The following is a 23601-nucleotide window of genomic DNA, read 5'->3' as shown; positions in this document are numbered from 1 at the left end:
TGATCGTGGTCAGAGTTGCTTAAATTGCTACAATTCAAAGAGTATTTTGATATCTTGGGCATTTTTGGAATATACAAAGGTTGTGCTTGAGCAGATTTTAAGAGCCAGTTAAAATTAAATCACTGGTATTGAAAAGCAGTATCATTAGAGGAGGGACGATTTAACATTACCTGGCCACTATCTGGAAGGTTTCTTATTAGCATGCGGATCTGAACAACCTAGGGAATATCCAAGCCGTTATATCTCAAGTCATTTACCTTCCCTCCAATTCACTGCAACCACACACACATAAACTGCAGTTCAAATGATAATCTATAGGGTGCTGGAAGTATGGTTATTTACTCTAAACTACCTTCTGCATTGATTCAAACATTTTACATTCATCTTGATATTGTGTCAGACATCAAATCTAATTTAAGCTCTGTTCACTATGTTCTATATACAGCCAGACTTTCTAAAACAATAATACACACAGCTAGACAGCTATAAGGAATTTATTAATTGCAATTAATGAAACTTTTTAACTTTGACACTGCCACCTGTGTGGTTCTCATTACTATTATAATGTTTATCCTTCTAGAGTGCTGACAGTTTATTGGGGTTGTATAGTGTCATTTGTAGGCACAAGTGTTTCTATCTCACAGACCTCATAGTTTTATATTTTGATTTCTTAGACACGGTATGATAATGTGACTTTGTCTTGACAGCATTAGTATTCAATAGATGTAAACATTCCACAAGTCAATTAATTGTAGCTAGGAAAAGCTTAAGCACAATGTATGTATTCATTTTCATGTATGTGTTACACATGGTGAGCATGCTGCTGTGAGAGGTGAAGCTATAACTCCTATTACTTCAATCTAGTACCTTGTATATGCACATTTCCATTGCTTTAGTGCTAAAAAGTATCCCCGTTTTTATCCATGACGTTATTGCTTTTTCACATGCACAGTGACATGTACCTTGTTGTGTAATATAATACTTATTTGCTTGTTTCCTCCTAAATCGAAGTATTTAAAATAAAGTAGGATTGTTTTATGATCATGTCAAGTAGTTATGATGTGTTGGGAGGTGGCAGCATCTTATGTCTGTGTAAGGTGCACAGTCAGTTGCATACACAAATGCAGGAAGAGGTTCTTGGAAATGATATCCAAATGTGGGCAACTTTACATAACGCTGTTCAACATAACAGAAAAGATTTGCTAATATTAGAGCTTGTCAATTTCTAGAATAATGCTGGCAAGTAGACTGCATGAGCCGTTTTAAGGTACAATCCGTTCAGAGCATATGCAAATGCACTGGATGGTGCAGAGTTCACACATAAATACATGACATTAGTAAAACTCAGGTGCTCAAGTGCCTAGAGGGAATGCACAGGTGACTACATGATTTATAGTTCCTTCTGAATTTGTTTGGGAACCATACATTATGCTGACTGATGCAATTATAACTATAGCATATTAATGTAAGAATAGATTTTTAAATATCTCCTATGTCTGATGTACGTTTTAAGAATTGCATTAGTAGTATGCTGTAAACAAGGCTGTGCTTTGACTGTAAAATAAACCTTCTGAGTTTATTTTTAGATCTTCAGTTAGATTCTATATATGAATTGTTCTGATACAGACATAGTCCAGAATGTTTTACACATTGTATACTCATAGAACTCCATAGAGTGAGTCAAGAATGAGTCATTGTCCTTTTGTTTGTAGATTAAATGAGGGAAATCCATTAGAGAACAATAAGGCATATAGGGGAAATTTTATATATTTTGTGTTATAGACATGTAAATCCATGATTCAAATAAAACCATCTTGCCATGAAATTGTGAGATAGATCTGAAGGACACCAACCCTATTAACTTTAAGGTTAAAAAGCCAACCAACCCTAAAATCAAAATCCACTTTAAAAAAAAAATACAAAAAAATAACAATTTATATATATATATATATATATATATATATATATATATATACACATATATATATATATATATATACATATATATTTATTACAGTGGATTTTGGTTTTAGAGTTGCTATTTTAGCAAAAAGTCATTACACATTACATTGTTTATTTATTACTGCAACCTGACTACAGTAGGCTACATATTTTCTCCCCGAACTAACATGAGTTAGTAGCATAAGTCATGACTTAGTTTTCATTCAAAGGGACTTGTTTGATGTTCAGAAATGGATGGATAATGTCATAACATGAAATATGATGCTGCAAATGTGTTTATAAAAATATTTACTAGAAACAATGTTTTCTTTAATGAGTACCTTTATTAGTTCCAAAATCATATAATAATAATAAGTTTTACCAGAAAATTTTAAATTACAGGAATGAGGTTTTTTTTACATGACTGTCCTTACAAGCCTGGTCTAATAATTTCTAAAATGAGCATGCAATATACTGTAGATTGTGTGCTCTTCTGCCCATTACTTGATTGAAACGTTTGTGAACAGTCTAAACAGTAATTTATTACTAGCTAGTTTTTATGTACAGTGTGTTGAATATGCTTCCACCATTTGAACCGGTAAAACTAATGATACTTTCAGTATGTATTAATAATGCAGATCAGGTCCAAACACACCACCACACTGTGAAGTGAAGTAGCCCTCTGATTAGTTCATTAACAAGGCCATGTGTCCTCCATCCGCTTCCCCTATAAATGTAGGCCTGTCCTGTGGAAGGCAAGAGAAATAATGATATTGTCTAAGTGATAATATTTTCAAAGTCGTATGACAATTAAACATGACAGGTAAAGTCAAGCAATATGCAATCATCATCGGTGTTTATTTATAATGCGCCAGAGATTTTGCAGCGCCATACAGCAAGAATCAACACAGTAAGCTTGATTATCACAGCAGCTTTTCACTGGAAGCACCTGTTTATGAAACCTCTCTTTATTTGCTATCCTCTCCCACATCCACCTTACAATGACCCCTCCCTGTTTTTTTTCTTCTTCACTTTATCATCAAGCTCTCTCATCTCTCTCCCAGACCGCACTTTGCTTTACGCGTCATACCGTCAATCCTTGCTTTGTGCCGTCACTTCACCCAAGAGCTAATACTGGTCCTTAAGTCGCATTTTCCAGGACCATTGCTGTGTCTATGAAATGTTATCTCTTACAAATCTCTCTTTTCTCTAACTTTTCTATCTCAGCTTCAACTATTTTTTGATGGTGATAATTCTCCAAACCCAGGGCCTCTCTGTGTTACATAAGTTTCCATTCATGATACCTCCTTCATTAACCTGGACGATTTTGTTTCTATCCCTCTGCTTCCTAAAATTAGCACTCCATTCTCATGTGCCCTCTCAAATGCCTGCTCGGTAGATAATAAATGTAACATTATTAATGACCTTTCTCTATCTAACTCTCTCAATCATCTCACTATTTCTGTAGCCTGTCTCTTTCTGAGTTGGTGTTCAGTCTCCATGCTGTACACAACAAGCCCCGCCCCATCACCCTCTCTCCCTGATGACAATTGTGAAGTTCAAGCTGTCAGTCATCATGGCTTAATGTTCTCGAACTTTCAATTACTGCCAGCAACAGTATCAGCGCATCCAATTACTGGGCCTGGGTTCTTGGGATAGTCCTTAAATCTGCCAACCAATTTGCCACTTACAGTATCTTTAATATACATGTTGTTTCTGACACAGTATACCACCAAGGTTTTAGTTCATGAAGTCATTATATCTCATCTTGACTACTGTAACACTCTTCTATATAACCTTTCCCTCCACAGACTGCCCGGTGACACTAGCAGGCTTATTTCCTGTTACACATCGCACCAGTTAACCATTAATTCTGGTCTCTATTCATATCTGTTTCCCTTGGTTTTCACTCCCTGCATTCAGTTGCTGGTCTGAACTGAGCATGCTCACACACCTGGTCGTTTCAAAACGTCCTGTATGCACTTGATTGGCTAATTGCCTGTCAGCTCTGTCTATTTGAATCACCTGTCTGCCAACTAAGGTGCCAGATCTTCAGGTCTCCTTACCTGTTAGGACATCTCCTTTGGCTCCTGTTTATTGCTTTCAGCTCGTTATTCGTTAGATTCAGCAACCACGCTGCAGATCGTTGCACATCACTTCTTATCCTTCTCCAGAGCTTCCAGCTCATCAGAACCTCAGCGCTTAATCATCCTGCAGCCTATTACTCTCATGTGTATACCTGTATCTCCTCCACAGCCAAGACACTGCCGTCACTCTGCAGATTGTTGCGCATCACCTCTGATCCTGCTCCAGGGCTTCCAGCTCATCAGGACCTCGGCGCTTCATCATCCTGCAGCCTATTACTCTCCTGTGTATACCTGTATCTCCTCCACAGCCAAGACACTGCCGTCACTCTGCAGATTGTTGCGCATCACTTCTGATCCTGCTCCAGGGCTTCATCATCCTGCAGCTTTGCTCTTTTGTGCATACCTGACTTACCTTCTCTAGACACTGCTGACTCTCTGCAGACCGTTGTGCGTCTCCTCCGAACCTACTGCAGGGCCATCCTGTTCACCGTAACCTCGGTGCAGCAGCACCCCATAGACTGTTTCTCTTACTTGTTATCTAGAACTGTCACTTACCTGTTGGACCCGCCTTATCGCTCTGACATATTCACATTGCCACCTTTATCTCCTGACCATCCATTTAGACTCGCTCATCGCCCCCTTAGAGGACCGCGACCTGTGGTTAGAGAGCCGCTAAGTCCATATCACCTTGCGGGGATCCCTGGTGAAAACCTCTCTACTGTTAGACTCCGCACCTCTCTGGGGGTAGTATCCACCTGAGCAGACTTCGAGGCCCATCCTGACACAGAACTCGTGACATTTACTGAATCAACCACACAATCCTTTGCTGACCCTCTTCCAATCATTGCACTACCTATGAAGAGTATTAATCTTAATCTGTGCAACTATCCACATTTCTCCAACATATATATTCAATCTCATCTCAAAGTACTCTCCCAACTACACACTTCACTTGTCCCAAGACTATTTGCTTTTTCTAAAGCGTCTCTTCTCTGGAATGCGCTTCCATGCTCACTTAGACTGTACCCAGCTTCTCAACCTTTAAGTAGTCACTTAAAATGTATTTTTTTAGAGAACCCCACCCTGACTCCTTTTAGTTCACTATCCTCTTTTCACTCATCCCAGTTTCAACCTGCGCACTCACACCTTGTGCCTCTCTTGTTCCTCCTTCTCCTATTTAGATTACAAACTCTAAAGAGCAGGACCAGGGGCAGAATAGTGTGTTGTTGGGCTGTGTAGGAAAGAAGTGGGAGCTCAGAAGGGGGGGGGGGGCTATCCAGCCTTGAGAGGTGGTGATCCCGTAGTGGCCGTATACCCTGTAGTGACGCCAAGGTGCAGGTGCTTCTTCACCCTTTTGTATCAGCGTGATCTTAATGAATAATGTCTGTGTGATGTCCTAGGTAAATTGTTGCCATTTTCTAATTACTAAATAATAAAATAATGATCCAGGAGCAGTAATGTAATAATGAGTGAGCTACAACTCATTTGGCAGTGCATTGTGTACAAAATAATCATTATCGTTAAGTACATCTATCAATATGTGGATCTTGACAACAGATGATTTCTATTTACTTGTTAAAAATCAAAAGAAAGCATCTATAAATTATTGCAATGTCCCTTTAGTTTGTACTATGTATGTACACTTGTGAAAGTAACTATATGTTTATAAAATATATTTAATATTGACAAAAACAGTCTTTGATTCATGTTAAACCTTTTCTTAGTCCATAGAGAGCACAACACTCACGTATCAAACTATATACAATACAAAGATACAAATTTTAGTGCAAACTACTTTTTAGTGTTAATACTTTTTAATGATTGCATATATCTCACATTTTGGTATTTAAGCATTTCTATAAAAGGGCATGCAATTTATAATAATGAATGCGAGTAAAACATTCATGTTCATTAGAATAAGTAATGCTGTTTTAAATAATTCTAAATATTTAATAAGCTAATCAGAGGCTACGCTGATTTTAGTCTCAGGGAGGTTATTTCAACTATTGCTTGTACTAGTATAATCATCTTATAAATCCATCAAATTAGATATTTATAGTATCAATAAATACATCAGTTCTTATGTATATCAATAATATATCAGCCCTGCCATTGGATATTAGGTCCAAATGAACACATTATCGATAATATTTTTATGAATAAATACCTACGTATAAAACATTTAGGCTTGGTTCATCCCATATATTAATTTGAAAATTAAGCTTTATTATGAATCATTAAATAGTCCTATAACATAGTTCTAGGGGATTGTACTAGAACCATGATTAATGTGTATCTCTCACCCTGATATTTTGTTCAACCTTCTAGTAAATGGTCTATAGAGATCATATCATCTCATGGTTTACCTTGGGTGTAATGACAGGAGTTTTGTATGTTTTGACATGTAGAGATAATGAAGAACTCTACCGCTAGAAAGCCAATCTATTCATTTACAATTTATAATTGCTTTTGTGCTACTTGTAGAGGGGTCATCATTACATCTGACTGTATCCATAAAACAAAATTTTCACAAGCAATGCTTGTGTCACCCTTCCCTTCAATGAGCAAAATGCCTGCCTCGACTTGAGTCATCTAATTTTAAGAAAAATGTTTCACTTATCATGGTAGTTATAACAATTCTTAACACCCAGAACTGACCTTTGGTATAAGAAGCCAGCACAATCTCACTGTGCATTGTGCATAGCGTCTAATGAAATATTGTGTTCTAGTTTCTTTACAGAGGAGTTTTATTAGAAAATATATGTTTTGTTTCAGATGGATTTTACAGGATAAGTGAGTTTTGAAAATTACTTTTTTACATTCCTGAAATAGTGTGGTGTGACCTAGCCAATTAACAACTACTAAAGCGCACAGATTACCTTGGACGATTTGGTTAAAACCTACATTAGGTCAACATCATGGCGTGAATGGTCACCCAGGACAATGTATCTAGTCAAAATCTAAGATAAAGGATCACAAATTAGCATTATTGAAAATCCAGCCAGCCACATATATGGCATCATCCTACTGATACATCAACAATACTAGCAGCTTGTACTGCTATACTGACCATACAGATTTTCAAAAAAAGGGATACCACAATGAGTTTTGGAAAACAAACAAAGCAGACATATGGATTTGGTATTAGGATATACACACTATTATGGAACTTTTATTTATTATTTAAGATCATTTTTATAAAATAGTAATATATTTTATGATTTTTAAGAGTTGGAAGGTTATTTATGAAATTTGGAGATATGTTTATAAAAATTATTATATGGTTGGTGATTTATGGATTTGGCCATAATAAATTCTTCTGATGGATTTTAATATCTAAGTGATTTTCATTATGTTTATCGGACATCCATTTAGATGTATTTGTATATCAATTATATGAATGGATGCTTTGGTGAACGGATGGTTTGATGATTCTGTTTGACCTTTGTATCATGTGATTTCACTGGCATTATAAATAGGAGCCTGAATGCTGAAGTATGAAGATATCAAGACTACATTAAGTAAGCCTATTACCTATAGGGGAGTACACACAAAAGGGGACTCACATCTTGGATGGATGTTTTGAATGATTGATTATTATATTGCATTTGAGTGTTTATGAGTTTGGACTTTTTGTTTATATATACAGTGTTACACTATTATTTGTATATTTCACTATTATTTGTATATTTTATATTTTTTTTACATGTTGGGATCACACTACTGAAATTGTCGTCATTTCAATATAAGTAACATCTTCATACTTATTGTATTCTTTCAGATCTATGTGAGATAGATAGCGCTTAAATATATTTCCTATATTACTTTTACATGTTTTTCAACTTGTGTATGGTTGAGATAGCATTAATTCGAGCAGCAATCGAATTTGAAGTACTGTAAAGAACCCATCTTCCCTTTATATAATACTTCCGTCCCTGTTAGGGCCAGTCATTGGGCTCAATAGGTAAGCCACTGGAGATGAGTGTGGTGAAATCTGCCACATATGTTGTGATTCACCGATCAACTGGATCTCTGTATGGGCATCTTAAAACGTGATCATTGGTGCATACTGTATGACTGAATGTAATTTGGCTCTATTAGTAACTTGACAAAAGCACAAGTGTGGTTCTAATTTAAAATGTGCAAACAATTAAAATTTAATTTGCACAGCCCAAACAATGCTAGGAAGATGAACATAGTTTAGTACACATTTTGGATAATAGAAACCTATTAGAATGATGGTAAATCACAAAGTCACAATAGTACCATCTAACATGGAACAGAACATGATGACTAGAGAGGAAATTGTTGCGAAAGATTGCAGTATTTATTTGTGGTTCGCTAGGAGTACCAGGCTGTTTATTTACAAAACAAACAAACAATACAGTAATGGTATGATGCTCAAATCAAATTGGGGAGGGTTAGTTGATCTGTAATTTCAGGGGAATACACTACATTAATCATGTCGTAGTGCATCTGTTATATTAATCCCTTACTTAGTCCCTGATAGCTATAGAGAAAAATTAGGTCGCTAATTTGGAAATTAAATATCTTATTGTACTTATGAGTATAATCTTTGCTAAGTGTGGGATTTATATTTTTTAATATATTTTTGTGATGTCATTGTGAATACAGACCAGGGACAGAGGATAGATATATATATATATATATATATATATATATGTCAAATCTTTTCAGATCAATTCCTATTACTACTACATTGATTATCTCTCAAGAATTATTGCTAATCCAAAGCATTGCTGCAAATCTATTGGTTAGATGTGTTTCTGCTACAAAGACTGGTAAAAAATAAAGACACTTTTTTTTTTTTTTAAAGCGAATTATATAAAATATAGTGTGGTTTAAATATTTATCTCTTTGATGAATCTAGGCCAGAGTGCTAGAGGGGATTCAAATTCATTGCAATGGAATGAAGTCATCTGGGGCAGTGATCTGGGTATTGGGAATTAATCTAACTCTCTATTCCTCTCTAGTTACATTTATAACATGTATAGAAAATGCAGAACTGAAACATAAAGATTTAATGCTTAGAGTGGTGCGTGTGAGGCAGAAAACCTAAAATAGTCCATTAACAATCCAAGTTATCTTCTCTATGCAGCACTTATATTATACATTAGCAAACAAGACCTACTCCTGTCATTTCTTAAAATGTATTAACTAACTAATCTATTGCAAAGCATTGTTAAATGTAATAATTAAAAATGAAAGAAAATATGCATACATGTTCAAAAATATGCAGTACTACATAATTATTTCCATTCATTAGTGGCTTTGGGGAGAAATGTTTGGAATATCCATAATAAATGCAGCCTAGAATAAATTGTTTATCTTGAGCGAAGTTATATCAGTTTTACAGATTGACATGAAGTTTTTCCTAATTTTCCTATGAATGTCCAGTTCTTGGCACTGAAATTCTTTAACTCTTATTAATCTATTCTTTAAAAGTTGAAAGCCATGATACATCTGAATTTTTAATATTAGTAGGAATAGGTACCTGTAACTGTTTTACGGCATTTGGCTCTCAACAAGGAAGCAATGGGGGTGGGCTTCTATCAGTTCCGTAATGTTTATGACACTTGACTATCCTGTTTTTTCTTTTTAAAAGTTCACCATTTATCTCAGCCTTTAAACTGTTCTGAATTGTAAAAGTAACCCTCAGCACTAAACGGAGCCACCTATCCTGTTGTCTTCATGTACCTGCTGGATGCATTTTTGTCAAGGAATGTTTTTCCTGTACTATTACAAACCTTTGTCAACATTTGTTGTCATTTAAAGTCATTTAAGTAAGACTTTCAAAACAAACATAAAAACATCAAGCAATATGTTTTTTATTCTGTCACCGGGACAAATAAATAAAATGATTGACTTTCACATAAGGTCATCATAATCGGTTATGTTGACTTATGGGGACTTTAGACTTACTTAGCCAACAGTAGTAGTGCCCTAGATCTTCAAGTCATTACAGTATACACATCCTTGGCCTTACCATTCGCTTAGCGCCATGAGACAACATTGAGTGAGATTTGCTATAGCAAAAATATATTAAAAGACAAATGTGGGGTTCCATGTGATTCCATGATTGAATGGTGCTAGTCATCTACTTTATGCTCTTTCTACTGTACTTGATTACATAGCTAGTTTATTATATTCATCATTTACCAAGTACATTTATATGATATATTGCACAGTTGTACTATGAACAAACAGTATGTGTTTTCTTTTAGTGTACCATGGGGACATTATTCCATTTTCTGTGAATAAGGGTCTGTCACATATGTGTCTTCTTTTGCACTAATGTGCCCATGTTTATGGTAATATGTCTGTCTACAACTTGCATACATTTGTACTATGCTTGTATCTAGTCTTTGGTGATATCCCCTAAATCAGTTATGTGCCTTGATAATGAAGTTGTTTGCTCTTTTAGTCCTCCTTTTCTTATATAACAACTTAAGGGAAGCAACATATGGAATTAATTTAATGTATCTGTCAGTAATTTCAGTTTTAATAGTTTGTCTTTATTTTGCACATGTGCATGTACATATGCCGCTGCCCACTGAAATGTCATTAATAAAACTACAACCTAAACTATGTGCACCTTCTTGTTCGCCCAAGCAAAGCAACATGCTCCTTATGGTATCTGCTATTTTGTACTGTCATGGGAGTAAGACCCAACACTTTACTTATGTCTGCAGGTCATTATGTTTGTCCTCAAGACAATTTCTGTGCACTTTCATAAAGATGTTATCTCTGTGTATAGACAGCAGATTGTAGCACAAGTACTAGCACAAAAGCACAAATGAAGGTACAATAATGTAATAAATAGAATTTGTGCCTATTTTTGCAGCTGCAATGGCCCTACTGTGCACCGATGAGCTGTAAATGACCCCTAATCTCTTTGCACATTATTTTAAATATAAGATTGTGAGTGATATTCTTTAAAGCTGCGCTATCACTTATGCCAAAGAGTTTGCTAATGTGCCTCTCCCACGCGCATCCATTTTTAGTGGTGTTCCTCTGTTCCTCTAACAACCATAGCCGAAAACTGAGGGGTTTGAATGTAACCCTTAGATTAAATGGTAGAGTGGCCAGGTCCTGCCATTGCAGCTTTAAATTTAGAAATGTCCATGTCGCTCTGTTTGATGACGTACAACTGAAGTGACGGCATGCTGTATCTTCGCAATTTATAGCAGTCTGCATGGAGAGTCGTCGGAAATGTGCTTTGGGTGTTTTCTCGTACGCCTGCATTTCATCATTGTCGCGCTTCTTGTCATCGGAATTTCTTTGTCTATAAAGTGGTTGTTGCTCACACTGTTGTCGGTCAAATGAATACCACCAGGTGAAATTAGTATATCTTTCTTAAAAGAAGAGCGACAGTATAAGGACAGCATTAACAACTTGTGCTTGGGCCATGTTTCAATCACAGTGGTGACCCAGTCACCAAAATTTACTTGCAATTTGAGCAATCAAGTGTGCAATAAAACTGTGCTTGATAGATCGTGATGCACCACGATGATCATAACATAAAAGGGGAGGTTTTATCTTAAGCAGACCACACATGGGCAATCCTGCCACTCAGCATAAGCAATGAGCCAGAGTGTTAATGTTCAGTTTGGTCTCTAACATAGGTGACTGGATTGGATGCGATCCAGATGCTCTTTGCCATGCCGGTGTATTTGTTTGGTTGGAAGATGACTGCACACATCTATTTGCGGTTGTCTTTGTTAGGAACTCCTTCAGTCAGCACGACAAAACCCGGAGTCTGCTCCGAAGTCTGGTGTTCGCTGGAGCCCCTAGTGGTGGGGACAGACTTGGCTGCAGATGAACGGAGGGTCGTGTAATGTGCACTGACTGGGGAGAACCCTGAGGTAGCGAAGTAGAACACAGCAGTGTGAGATCCAAGCAAAAGGTCAAGGGCCGGCAGCAGGCAGCGATACCAGATAACGAGCCGAGGTAAGGGGTCACAGGCAATACAACGAGGTCCAGAAACAAGCCAGGGGTCATACACGGGAAATCCAAACTAGAATACAGTACAGGAGCAGGCAAACAGGAACAGGAGCCTAGCTACACAGGAAGCTATAACTGGCAATGAGGCTATGTCCTCACTTGCCTTAAATAGTGAGAGGAACCAATCAGGCAACGAGCAGAATCTCCTCCCATACATGTAGCCAATCCCAATTAAGCCTGACAGAAATAATAGTTCCTCTAAGCACTGGAATACAAAATAGAGAGACAAGTATAAAAGCATACCGCCTACCGTCCTCCAGAGTCCCTGGCAGCTGCAGCTGTTTAATTCAATATTTCCTCCTGCGCGCCTGCGCCCGGCTGCATGACAGCCGGCCGGGTGTTGCGGCAGGCGAGTCAGAGCGTCCCGGTTGTTGCCTAGGCAACCGGGACGCAGGAGGCGGAAGTGACGCCCCGGTCGTCATAGAGACGGCCGGGACGCCTGGGACCGCCAGAAGTGAGTCGTGGCGGCCCTTCAGGGAGCCGCGGCTCATAACAGTCTTACGAATACCTTTACAACATGCCTAATAATTATTCTATTCATTTTAATAGGTTCGTTATAGGGTTCATTTTTGGACCATTATCCATTACAATATTGGTCCAAATGCTCGATACCAGCTGTAATTGTAGTATTTATCTCAGCATTTATGGACAGCATTATGTTAAGACCTATAGAACAAAACTGTACACATTGCTTAGAGCATACTTGTTTGCAATGAGACATAATGTAAGTAAATGTTTAAAACTGGCACACTTCCATGAGTAGCTTAATTATAAAATAAAGGTGAAACAAAGTTGGTTCGATAAAGGGGTGGATAGAGATTAAGCATGCATAGGCAGTATTTAGTCACGTCTGTGCATTTAGGCTGATAGCGGTGATTTAGAGTTGCACTGAGGTTTGCAAACTTGCACCCTCCCAGATCTGCATGGATGCAAGTTAAATACATTTTTCCATATCTAGAGTTAAATACATTTGTCTCTATATATAGAGTTACACTGAGGAGCATCTTAGCTGTGAATACAGACATAACTAACACTTGCATGGCAAGTATAACACTTGCACCTACTTTGTGGAGGTGCAAAAAATATGTCTGCAAAGCGCACATTTAACTGTAAATATGTGTGCAGCTCATTGGTGTGGTTGACCCTAATGTACTACACTTGCATGTGAATATGCCTGCGTCTCTCTATGCATAAAAGGTAGCACGTGTTAAATACGTACAACTCAAAACACTGACACAGGTTGTGCAATGTGTCAGATTTTATAAGACAAGCAAAATTGCGACGCTCAAATGCCCTTGTGTACATCACTAAATCACGCCCATAAAACACATATTTTGAGCATTGTTAGAGCTTACAAAGTGGTTGCAAACCCATCTCAGAAAATATAAATACTGGAACAATGTTTGGATGAAATATATGTAGACTAGGGGCTAGATTTACTAAGCTGCGGGTTTGAAAAAGTGGGGATGTTGCCTATAGCAACCAATCAGATTCTAGCTGTCATTTTGTAGAAAGCACTAAATTAATGAAAGCTAGAATCTGATTGGTTGCTATAGGCAACATCCCCACTTTTTCAAACCCACAGCTTAGTAAATCTAGCCCTAGGTGTATTATGCACAGTTCAATTCACTGAGATACCAGATTCAAAAGATACCATAGAGGAGAATATTCATGGCTCTTCAGATAGATTCTCTTTGCTGCAGAAGCAGTTGCATTAGTATTGCTAAAATCATTGATCTGAGTACAATACCAAAGTCTCAGACTTACTCTGTCCCCTATTATAATTAACTTTAAAAAGACCGTCAACATCTAATGCAATCCTAGCATCTGCAAGGCAATCTTTTCTATTTTCATTACATTGATGAAGTAAGTTCAGTACAAGGATTGCATTAGAGTCTTATTTAGATGCACAATTATGTAGCCAGTGTTTATTAAGTTTCAGCTCCAAGGACTTACTTAATATACTACAAATTACAATAATAATTGTCAACTATGTCATCATCTAATATGGTAGATGATTGTCATGATGGTATTAGTATCAGATAATGGAGGATGATGACACAGCTACTCAGCTTGCAGAACACTTATTAATATGTTTGCAAGTTCACTTAAAAAGTCTGAGCAATGGTGATGCAATCTATTTCTTTTTTATTCAGTACCATATTAGCAAAATCCTCAGGTGGTACTGAAGAGAAATTCTGAGGACTATAGGTCCATACGGTGTCTTTTCTCATGAACTTAAATTACTTTATCTCTCAAGTTGCAGGCAAAGGATTTGTACATTAAATAATAATATAAGATCTGTGGTACAGGAAATATGCTACCAAATTATTTATATAATATAGTCCCTCAAAATTTCTAATAGCCAAAGTCATACACTTAAAAGTAGAGATGCTCACTGACCCCCGTGAAGTGGGTTTGGTTTTGGTTTTGGATCTGGATTAGCTTTGTGTTTTGGTTTTGGTTTTTGCAAAACCACCCTCATGTGTTTTAGTTTTGGTTTTGGATTTTTTAGGAAAAATCCTAAAATATGCTAAAATCACATATTTTTGCTCTTTTTTGTTCCTACATTATTATTAACCTCAATAACTCTCATTTCAAGTCATTTGCAGTCAAATACTGCAGCGACCTGGCTGGATGGTAAGCGACAGAGCAATGACACAAGTACACAGCAGTTCTTAGCACATCTAGGACACCTTTGCACACAGCAGTGGCAGAAAAGAAAAATGGGGGTCCGCCCGCCCTCCCACCCTCCATTATTTTGGATCTTTAAAAGGAATCCAAAACTCGCGAGATCCGAGATCCGACGACGTCACAATGATGTTTTGAGTCGTTTTCGATTCCGAGGGCGCGCGAGAGTACCGAGACGGCTAGGCTTGGTACTCGGATCCTGTGTGTTCGGTTCTCAAGGAACCGAGCCTGAGCATCTCTGCTTAAAAGCACTCCAACCTCAAGAGTTGCTTTGTATATGCCAAGTATAGTTTCATACAATCCCTCTGTACAGTCTATGTGCCAAATTAGGGGCATGTCATAGCCTCCCGAAGCTGTTGTACTGTAAAAGGGTTACATTAAGGGGATACATTTGAAAAATAAGGCAAATGTGCCTTTAAGAATTGCTATAGCAAAATCCACTTTTTCTAGCATTTTAAAACATAATCTCTATTAAATCAGCAAGTTAGAGTATAATACAACTTACTAGTTACAGCTACTAACATCACAATGCAATGTATTGTAGATTCTGTTATACATTCTGCAGTCAAACAAATACTTTAGGAAGATAAAGGTAGAGGCGGTCCCTTACAAAACAAAAAAGTATGCTCTGCGGTGCAAATGCAGCTAGATTTTGGGGCATAGGCTTGCGGTGCATTTTTGGAGAAGCAACAGCTTGTGGGGTTCAGCGGAGTAAAAGCATTACCGGGTGGTATATAGTAGAAAGCAGTTCCTAAGACCTCTGCCCATTTTACCAAAAGAGTAGGAAAAAAGAAAGACAAATACAACATTTTCAAATACAGCTTTATTGAACAAAAGAAACATCCCACCCGCACAGTATGAATGACTGATGCGATATAATCAAGGCCAGATGCCTCTGGACTTCTCTTCACTGGCAGCCTATCACAGGCAGGGGAAGACACATGTGACTGGTGAAGAGGAGCCCCAAGGACTCCCGCTTGCAATAATTTTGTGTCAGCTATTTGTAGTGTGAGGATTGATCAATTTTTGTACACTTCTTTTTCTTTTTTTGCATTATGATGGATCATTATTTATAATTAATTATGTATTTATTGTCTTTTAAGCTTTGCTCTGTACATGGGGATTATTCTAATACAAGTGGCAGGTGTGCCTGGAAATGCGCTTCTCTGTCAAATAGGTCCTATATAAAGTATAGTCCTGAATCAGGAAATTCTAGCACAAAGAAAAGAATGACATATGACATAAAATATGTAATAGAAATATGATGTAACTTAGCTTCAATTAATGAAAAAGACAGGGGAAAAATGTGGTGAATGTAAGTAAGGGTGTATAAGAAATGGGAATTGACAATTCAGTCTACTAGTGATATAAACCTGATGATTAAATAACTTATTTATGGAGGTATGAATCAAATAGTGTACATAAAATGTTAACAACCATAAAATTCATTAACCATAAAATTAATTCACAATATACTAAAAATGCCTTCATAAGAATGTCTTAAATCTGTCCAGTAAAATCCCCAATGACAGGAAAAAATTAGCTGCAAACATTTGAAACAGACAAGGATTTGTGTTTAAACAATTGTTGTAGTCATAGGTGAACATTTAGTGAACATTTAGGAAAAGACACGTTTGGCTCAAAAGCCGTAGTATTTGCACCAGACTACACCAGGCATACAAGTATGCATACTTGTATCCCATGATGGCGTAGAGATGTGGCTTGACAGTGTTAGTAGAAGTAAATGTTAAAGTCAAATTGTGTCATATACACAAGAATGAGTTGTGTTATAGCTGCAACACTAATGTTATTAGTACTATCAGTGGAGGGGTCAGTAACAATTAGCCAATCAGAAATCGATAGGTAGTGCTGCAGATAGTTACCATTGCATATTGTTGCACCAAGCCTTCAGTACCCACAGGAGATATGCCTCCAAAAACGGGCATCTGAAGATGCATCCACTCCTAATTGTGTTGCTATTAAGTGAATATGTCCTTACTGTACTCGGCCTATGATTGACCACCCCTGTCTGCACCTGTTCTTCTTTCCCAGACATATGGTGATGCAAGTCAGACCCACTCAAAAATCTATATACGGACATATGTGTATACATTTTTGTTGTGCATGTGCAGTACAGAAATGTGTATCTTACGCAAAAACATTGAAGTGCATCCAACTCTAAATGATCCCCACAATCTTTTGCTACAGCTCTATTTGAAATGAGGGCGTGTATTCTTGAATGCCTCTTCGTATTTACAATTGTGACTTCAACTGCTTCCAGTATTGGCTACCTTGCAATATTCATTTGTAACAAGTAGAGTTTAAATATCAATCGAATGTGTTATTGAACATCCTTAAGGAATTTATCCGTACAGTGAAGTCCATGGTAGGCAGAGCAAGAGCTAAATCCTCCTTTTCGACTCTGGATTTTGTCTCTTGAGAATACATATGAATAAAGCTGGAATGAGACAGAATCTCTACATGTACTAAAACACCAGACTAAATTGTAGCCTCTTACTTAAATGTATTGAGCTCTCGATCTGTGTGAGCTTTGCAGAGAAAGGTGTCCAAGGCTTGTACCACTGCTATGTTAGTGCTGGCTGTTAGTGATGGTCTCCATACTGGTCCCACTGCAGCACAGTACAGAAGCTTGAATTTGTTGTAGTTTTCTTATTCACCTTGTACCTGTATCTATGTGGGTCTTATCATTGTTTTATCAAAAGCCAGTGGACTTTATCGGGATAGGATGTCGTGGCTCTGTACATGGAAGTACAAGGTCTGGTGTTTTTCTACATGTACTGATGCTGGCCCCTTTAAACTTTCTTCACATTCATTCTCATTAGAAAAAGTGGCTAACAGGCATAGATTGAATATATTGTATTTTTAGTTTGTTGAATGACATCTGAAAAAGGAAAACAATCCTGTGATGTCTGCGCTGGACTTAGAGCATTTGGAGACAGGTGCTTATGTCTACCACAGGAAATGGAAATCCTGCCAACATGTCCCCTTACTGTGCTTTATTTATTTTATACGATGATGGAAGTGTTTATTCACAGTCTCTCGCATCAATATGCTTCCACATTCCTACTTAACAAATGATTAAAGGTCAGGTGTTGGATTTAGAGAACAGACCCATGGGGCGTATTAGATATATTTATTTATTAAAAATTCCAAATTCTGCCAAGGTGGATATATCTTTTAAATAATTTTCAATAATTATACACTACAATACAATCCTGTCTTTACATTATGTGTCATTAGATTTCAGATACATGCATACATACACACATACCATATATAGCTATTCATTGCAAAAGTGTCATTTGTCATGCACTGTAATGTTTGTCTGGCAGGGAAGCAAAGAGTTAAGCTTTTAATTAACTTTACTTATCCAGAAAAACTGCATTTACACACATTGGCAGCACAGGGTGCTGTGGTTGAACGCCATTTATCAGCACTATAATTTGTAATGTACTTGTTTCCTATTAGTGACACAGTTTAGTGCTTTGCAATAGGAAACTATTTGTGACCATCTAACTGAGAAAAGACTTTTTTTCAGGTCTGATGGCTGTGAAACCATGAGGAATAAATAAATGTAACATTCCCGGTTGCATGGTTAGAGCAGAATTCGTGTTCTAGAACTAATTAAATGAAATGCTGTGTAAGAGTGGAACACATTAGTCACAATAGAAGATTATAACCCATCACTCATTATTTATAATCCTAAAACCTATCTAACACTTTGCAAAAAAAAAACCTAGGTACACTATGTGCATTTTATAATATTAAATTAGTGAACAAGAAACCTATTTATAGAGCTCCTGTTTTATGTCTCTGCTTTTAATAGGCAGCATGGGACATTCATTGCTTACTTGTGGGTTCTATCAATGCGCTGGAATTAAACACAGGATTAAGAGTCCTGTGGGTCATGTCAGTAGATGTCTGTCCCCTGAGGAACTTTAAGAAAAGCATAACCTCTGATATAATTTCTTTATACTAGTAAGTGTTGTAGATCTTATTAACTTCCATTAGCTCATTTCAGTTGGTGTCTCTGTGGCTGTTGAACATGTTTTTTTTATATTATTTATAATGATAGGAATATAATGAGAACAATTAGTACTTTGAATCTATAACTCTGGGTGAAGGTACTTCAGCACTCAATGAAATTATGACATAAACAACATAAAAGTAGTGCACCTAAGCCTTTTTATCTCCAATTGCTGAAAATGCTGTCATTACTTCATTTGAAGGTCATGTCATAACCCAACTACCGTACAATTAAAAAAGCCTTTTTTTGGTGGTGATGAAACGGCACTTTGTGCAGTCACAGTGATGCTCCCTAGTAAGGACAATTACTTATGGACAATTACTTAGTCTTTTATCCAGTTAATCCTTTCTTAATCATTTTACGCCTCCCTCACAAATATGAAATATTAACTGAATAAAACAGCCAAAAAGAACCATATTGAATCAAATTATTGTAAAATTCACTGACGTAAGACACAACTATTTTTGTAACTAGTATTTCAGAATGATCTTGAAATGTAACAAAATACTGAATGACCATCATATTAAATCGCAATGTTTTGGACAGCAGGACACTAGGGAGTAATTTGCAATGCAGAAAAGGAGCAAAAGGCAACACAAATCCATTTTGTGATGCTGCTTTGTCTATCTTAGTACAACAACACAGGATATTGCAATATAGGATGGTGGCTGTTGGCTGAAGTGAGTTATAGTTCTCTTGATAGGTAAATTAGGGCATTTCCCCATCACAAGCTGCGCACCTCTTGTGCTTTAATGGTCTTCCATACTATAATTACACACTTACCGAGCCACCACCTACAACTATGAAACAGGTGAGACATTAAGAGGTTTGGTGATATATACATTCTTAACAATGTTTAGTAATTGTGTGATGTTAAATACTTTCGTGTCAAAAAAGACAAAAGTATTATAGGAGTGATACCTTTATTGGCTAACCAAAAAAAAAAAAATATTATTATATTTGCTAGCTTTCAGAGCACAGAGGCCCCTTCATCAGGCTACTTTACAAATGAAGGGGCCTCTGTGCTCTGAAAGCTAGCAAATATAATATTTTTTTGGGTGAGCCAATAAAGGTATCACTCCTATAATACTTTTGTCTTTTTTGACACGAAAGTATTTAACATCACATAGATTTTTCGGTACTGCAATAATAATTTTTAAATATAACATTTTTTTCTACTTATTTTAGTAATTGTGTGTAGTCTTAGGTGGAAAATTGCCAAATATTCTGATGTACAGTATATAACATGTTTGATATTTAAATAAATATGAAATATTTTATTTATGTGTGTTAACTATGTATCTCCCTCTCTGTTCTGTCTAATATGTGGCTACAGGCAGCGTCGGACTGGCCCAGCGGACTACCGGTTAAACCACCGGTAGGCCCGGCTACCGTACGACCACACCCCCTTTTACCCGTGGGCGGAGCTTACCTGGAGGCCCCTCACGACGGTCCTCTCCGGCGTCTCCGCTGCTCAATTGCGATCGCAATTGACCTGGCCCCTCCCCCTGTCAGCTGATCTCCTACAGTCCAGCGGTTCACACTAGAAAAAGAAGAAGAGAAAAAACAAAAAAAAACTTACCCATCATCCAGCGCCGGATTCTCCTCCTCACTGACTGCCGGGCGTGACGTCATCACGTCCGTCAGCCTCAGTGAGAAGCAGCAGCAGAGAGGACAGGACGTCAGGAAAGAAGGTAAGTAAAGGAGAGTGAAGGGGACAAAGAGAGACACTGAAGGGGACAGAGACACTGAAGGGGGCACAGAGAGAGACACGCTGAAGGGGACAGAGAGAGACACGCTGAAGGGGACAGAGAGAGACACACTGAAGGGGGCAGAGAGACACGCTGAAGGGGGCAGAGAGAGATGGCGAAGAGGGGGACAGAGTAATATGGTGAAGAGGCGCAGTGATATGATGAAGGGGCACAATGTGATGGTGAAGGGGCCTAAATACATCTTACGTCATTTTGACCCAACTTGTTAAAAAACGGGACTACCCGGTAATTATTTTGCCTTAGGGGTGCCTTGGAAACATTATGGTGACCCTAAGGGTGCCTCGAACTGAGAAAGTTTGGGAACCACTGTCCTACACTCATTGACAGTACAGAACACACAATGTAGTAAGTAAACTCTACTCTTTAAAACGTTTGCTCTGTAAGTCTGGGTGCTGTTGATTTAATGGCAGGGATGGTTGGCGTTTCTAAATGTACCCATTATTTTTTCCAAATAGGGCCCTCAACAGTCCAGGATCCAGACAAGCCGCAACTAAAGAAACCAGCAGCCACAGGTGGTAAAAGTGACAACAACAGGTAGAACAGTCTGTCAAATGTTCTGAGTCTAGTGCAGGCTTGGCTAACTTGTGGTACTCCAGGTGTTGTGAAACTACAAGTCCCAGCATACCCTTACAGCAATAAGCTGTTATATATTGGCAAAGCATGCTTGGGCTAGTAGTTTCACAACACCTGAAGTACCACAGGTTAGCCAAGCCTGGTCTAGTGGGACAATCCTGCTTTTTGGTGACTGTTCTGCCCAATCTAAGGGGCAGGTCAAGACTGTGTATTCTTTATACACACACTGCATTCTTTATATACTGCACTAAGGTGCTAGCTGTCCTTCGTGGACTGACCACTCCCCATCTAGTGTCTGGTCCCGCCTCTATGATGACTGACCACACCCCCTTTGGTGGGCCCCTAGTGTTGCATTCCCCGGTGGGCCCTTCATGCCCCAGTCCGACACTGGCTACAGGATCTCTATAATGGACACATAACAATAGGATGTCATTTCATTTTGTAGTAGTTTTGTGTCCTCACAACTGAACTTATATGCAGAAGGATACTAAAGCTTTGTGCAAGGCTCCATTCAAATCAAGAGTTCTGACGAGGTTCAAAAAATACATGTGCGTTTGAAGCGGCCAGAAGGGCTCTAGACAAAATATAATGTACTGCATTTCTATGGGAAATAAAACTCACAATATCCAATATGTTCCCTAACTTTGGTATATTTTCATAACTCTGCCTGATTCATCGAAAGTAATTTTTCATTTCATACAACAGCAGTAATCACATTGTTTGATTAACTAGCTACCACAGTGCCAGCTTTTGTTTCTATTGCAAGATCCTGGGCTTAATTAACAAGGTGCTTTTATCAATCATTAAACTCAGTTCAGATTGTAGTTGTAGGAAAATGGGTAGAAAAATTGTGAGAAGAGCAACAGATTGTTATGTCGGCCCCGCCTCAGCCTGGTCATGGCGCTTTAAGCTGCCAACATTTAAAATTGGGACCAATTGACTAGCGGCCTCATGTATCGTGATGATATGAGCAAAAGGTGAGTCCAGCAGTGCAGTCAACTCCCAAATTAGTTCCTCTTTTTTGTAAGGGCCCAATTTAAACCGGGGCCCCAACAGTACAAGATAAAGGGGTCCACCCTCCTATTTCAGGTAAGAAACAAACAGGGGAGGGCTGGCAAATTTTAGCCTGGGGGGCAAAACTCGATTCAGCAGCCTATTTTAGAAGGAAAAAAAATGCAGGTTGCCCAGTGATCCAGCCTAAGGTAGCCCACTAAGGACCGACCCGGGGGGATAGATGCCCCCTGTCCCCCAGCCCAGCCAGCCCCTGGAAACAAAGATGTCAGTGTACTATAGTTTTACATTAATTAACATCACAATGGAGGTTATTTAAAAGAATTTGCAAATGTGCACTTAACCACAGTAATTAGCAATTACCTTTCAACAACCTAGTGAAGACAATTAAAGCAAATGACTGAATTACCCCCAAAGCACATTAATACACATTATTGCAAACACAGCACTTGATATTAAAATACATGAAATTTCCCTTTCTGTAGCATTTATATTTGTTTCTCTTTGGAAGTATGAGCACATCAATATTTTACTATTGTGGAATATACTTGTTTTTCCGTGTTTTGACTACATGGCAATATAAAAGAGAGAGTAATTCTAAAGTATGCTCCAAGCATTAATATTTGAACAAGCTAAGGCAGATGTTTGTGCCAAGGAGAGTACCATAATGGATACTGCAATTAACGGAAAGGTCCTTATGGCAGAGCTCTTGGGCACACTTTTAGTTGATGTCTCTTCAAATGGCAGCTAATGTCCTGCTCTGCAGGAAATGTGTTGTTGCACCTGGGGAGTAAATTTTGTTACTTTCATATCTAGTGATAGAAGACCCACAAGACCCACAATTGTTGCTATGTGTTCTGTACAATAGTATAATCAATTTTATTGTTTGTCTTTTTATTGCTGTAAAAAAAAAAAAAAAGTAACGCTTTTATTTCCTGTGTCCCTGCTGTTTGGGAATATGAGCAAATTGTTTTTGAGCGTAGAGAATTTATTTTCTTGTAATAAAGCCAAGGGATCCTGCTGGTAGCCCAGAATCTGATGGGTTTCAGAACTGATATAAAAGTTAAAATACATTCTAAATACATTAGACCAGACATGCAGGAAATCAATACATAAAAACAGTTGTAACACAACATCATATACATTTGTGTTTCAATGTAATTTAAATTATTTATGAATTGTAGCTGAGCAAGCAGTATGAGTTTTATATTGCAGACATTCCTACTTGTTATTTTAGATTATCTCTAGTAATTGTTGTGACCATGAGGATCTCTGTGTTAAACCTGCTCTTCTTTCTTGCTCCCATCTTTGCCTCAACCTACCCTAACTATGAATTGCTGTGTCTATGTCACATTGCTTTGCTGGAAAGAAAGGCTTCTCATTACATTATCAAGTCATCCGATCTCTCGTGATTTAATTGTGTTCGTTGTGATGTATAATTCTAATTCAGCTG

At 37.8% G+C, this 23601-nt stretch overlaps 1 protein-coding gene across 2 annotated transcripts in view; it reads left to right on the top strand.

Annotated features, from left to right (window-relative positions):
- The window catches only part of HS3ST5 (heparan sulfate-glucosamine 3-sulfotransferase 5), a 245783-nt gene that overhangs the window by 286 nt on the left and 221896 nt on the right, over window positions 1–23601 (top strand). The window lies entirely within an intron of this gene.

This window comes from Mixophyes fleayi, chromosome 3 (genome assembly GCF_038048845.1).
Source record: "Mixophyes fleayi isolate aMixFle1 chromosome 3, aMixFle1.hap1, whole genome shotgun sequence".
In the NCBI taxonomy this organism is placed as follows: Eukaryota; Metazoa; Chordata; class Amphibia; order Anura; family Limnodynastidae; genus Mixophyes; species Mixophyes fleayi.
The sequence above is the reverse complement of the archived record's forward strand: the minus strand, read 5'-3'. Positions and strand labels throughout refer to the sequence as shown.